General features: G+C 47.7%; 1 protein-coding gene across 1 annotated transcript in view; it reads left to right on the top strand.

Moving 5' to 3' along the window:
• Window positions 1-3,109, top strand: part of EPB41L4A (erythrocyte membrane protein band 4.1 like 4A) — a 150,058-nt gene that overhangs the window by 141,508 nt on the left and 5,441 nt on the right. The gene's annotated exons all lie outside the window — the stretch shown is intronic.

The raw sequence follows: 3,109 nt of genomic DNA, 5'->3' as shown, positions 1-3,109 counted from the left end.
TCGATAGACTGATCACCTATCGATCTTTCTTCCCGTCACCAAGCGCAACCCCGACGTACCCCTTTCTCCGCCGGCTTCGAATTGCGGACGGATTAACTGGCTTGAGCCCCGCCAGCTGGAACAACTCGCGTGGTTGTTCAGACGACCGGACCACCTGCGTCGTGATTGCAAGCGGCATGAGTAAAGTTTTTACAACCAATAAGTTGTGTCTGCCTCTCCATTCACCAGCCTGCCCTAACGTACGGCCAATTTCTAACGTAACTCGAGTCGGCTCTGGCCGTCCGAGACAAGAAGAAGCTTGTCTGTGACATGTATACTGCTGTTGGCTGAGATAGATCTCAGGCATCTCTGGAAAGTGGGGTTTATTTAGAGCTAAGGACTCAATGAAGCACAAAACATTTGTAGTCTTCTAGACTGTGGATGATTGTTTTGTGCTATGCTGACCCATTCAGAAAAAAATGGGCAGTTCATGCAGAAATCAAAACAAACATACTCTGTTCTTTAGCAGTAGGTTAGGAAGATGCTTGATGGAAAAGGAAGAGAGCTTATGTGGATCAACTTCCAGGTGCTCTGCCACTTGGAGTCAGTCTGTCCATATCAGCAATGTTTCTTGGAAGCTGCAATACAGTCTTGCTCATCTGTGAGTGGATAGAAAGAAACCAGCTGAACAGATCACTTACAGACTTAAAAAATATATAAAGGGCCTAATTCTCAGTTACAGGAAGGACTTAAAAGGGGATAAAAACATTTGAAAAATATCATCTTACATAAAAGGCTTCCCCACCCAATGTACAGCTAGTACAAAGACTCTACATGGCTGTGCTCCCAAGTACAAAGTATCTGGAAGAAAGGGAAAGAAGAGTCCATCTTGCCCCCTATTTGTTGGGAGGGACTTCCCTTTCTGGCCATCTTTTAAGAGGATTGCATATTTACAGATCGTTTTTTCTGAAGGGATCAGCTAGAAAACTGAAACTAGAAACCCATTTTCTCAGAGTAAATAGTGATTTGAGCCTCAGGTGAGCCCACACCTACATTGCTAGGTTGCTTGGTACCCGCTGGGCACACCTACACGTGCAATTAGTGTGATACGATAAACTCCAGTGCACACCTTGCCTGAGTTTAGTGCTCCCAGGTGCTGTGTTTGAATGTGCGCCTGGGACTGCAGCATGTTGAGCTGGGTTGGAACAGGTCGAGCTGGCAGGAGGCCTCGGGGGTCAGGCAGCCCCCACACTAATGCACCCTCATGCCCCAGCCAGCCCTGTCAGCATCTACACAGGTGTTGCTGTGCAGTAAATAATACTGCAGCAGGATAGTACTTGTATAGGGCTGCATGTGTAGTCATGGAGACTTTACTGCGGAGCTAATTAGGAAGCTGCAGGAAATGTCTTGTGTAGATACATCCACTGTATTTTTCACGGTGCTAATCATTAACTGAGCAGACCAGAGTTGCAGATTTCTTCCTGGGAAGAAGAACACCACTGAAACTTAACTAGGTGTTATATTTATACTAAAAATGAGATTCTTCCCTTCCTGATTGGGAAAAGCTCATGGAAGCAGATATACCATGGACCAGCTGCCATGAAGAGACTATTTTGGTTTGATTGCATCCTAAATGTATGTTAAAATAAGGTTTATTTAGAATGACTTATTCAGTTATTCTCAATGGCAACTGACTATCCTTTAAAGAGATAACCACCTAATGACTGTACAGATGGGACATTTTTGTCTTGCACTGTTGTCTGTATTGCATTCCTAAGCCATGTTCTTTTGACTGGAAATTAGCTTTTGGACATCCCATACCACTCTCTGGAAGATGGGGGCTTGAGAGCTTCCTCTGCAGGGCATCCTAAAGAACCTTTAACGCTATGAAATCTCAGGGAAAAGGATCGTAAATGGAATGTCAGTGCTAGGCATCCAGACTAATGTTTCTACCCACCTCAAGAATTAAGTAAAAGACAGATAAAGAATGGCCTCAGTACATGGACTGCAAACAGTGCGGAATGGTTACAGTAACTGAAGGTGACCATTTAGCTAAGACCTGTCCCTTACTTCAGGACTCAGTATTGGAGTTAGAGTGGAGGGGTCTGGCCCCAGCCTCACAAGAAGCTCTGGGATGGATTCTGCCTCAAAGGATGGGTCTGATTTCTCCACCCTTTAAAACTGCAGGAGACCTGGAGTTAAAAGCGTTTTTTTTCCCAGCTGTATTTCCAGTCAGTACAGTTGAGTTAGTTGTTCTCTTTGGTATGTTAGCAGACTGAAATATCTTACCAGCTTATGCCAGCAGAGGGTTCTTGCCCAGCCACTGTCACCCATGGACAGGGGCAGATCTGGGGGTGTAGTGGTACAGATGCACCCCCCCCTTTCAGTTAACCATGCCAGCATAGCAGCAGCTGGGGAGTTTTGTTTTTGTTTTTTTTTATCCCTGAATTAAGAAAGAATTCTCTCCTTCCTTGCCCTCCCTTCCCCTGCCCACTGCTGTTGCTGGCTCCAGCTGCCCCAGAGATGGGTGGTGGGGGTGGGTTCCAGAGCTGCTCTTGCTCACTCCATCTGGGCTCTGTGTGGAGCTGGCTCAGACAGACACAGTGGCAGCAGCTGGCCAGTCCTTCCTCCCTGCCCGGTCCCCCTGGTGTTCCCTGCCAGCCTGGAGGAAAGGAACCTGCCTGCTGCTGCTGGTGGTGGTATCTCTGCCTCCAGCTGCAGCAAGACAGGAGCAGCACTGCAGCGCCCGTCATTCCCTGCTCATCTGATGGCAGTGGTAAGCAAGGGAGGAAGAGAATGAGTGGGGGAGGGAAGGAACATGCTGCTCAGCATGGAAAAGGGAGGTGGGGCGGGAAGACTCTTACCTACTTACAGGACTTAAAAGTCTTGCTACTGCTTCTCTTGCATTGTGGTTTGTCCATCCGAGTGTTGCGGGGAGGCTGGTAGCCAGGGTGCAGCTACTCCTGGCAATGTAGGTTGCTGCTCCTGCATCCCCCTTTCCGAAGTCCTAGATCTGTCCATGCCCATGGATCTCAAGCTGGCCATTGGTTGGCGTCCCCCTCCACCCTACCCCTGGAGTTCATATATGAAATCAGGAAAAATGTGGGAAATAGTGTATATTAATCCTGGC

This window comes from Alligator sinensis, unplaced genomic scaffold (genome assembly GCF_000455745.1).
Source record: "Alligator sinensis unplaced genomic scaffold, ASM45574v1 scaffold225_1, whole genome shotgun sequence".
Taxonomy (NCBI): domain Eukaryota; kingdom Metazoa; phylum Chordata; order Crocodylia; family Alligatoridae; genus Alligator; species Alligator sinensis.
The sequence above is the reverse complement of the archived record's forward strand: the minus strand, read 5'-3'. Positions and strand labels throughout refer to the sequence as shown.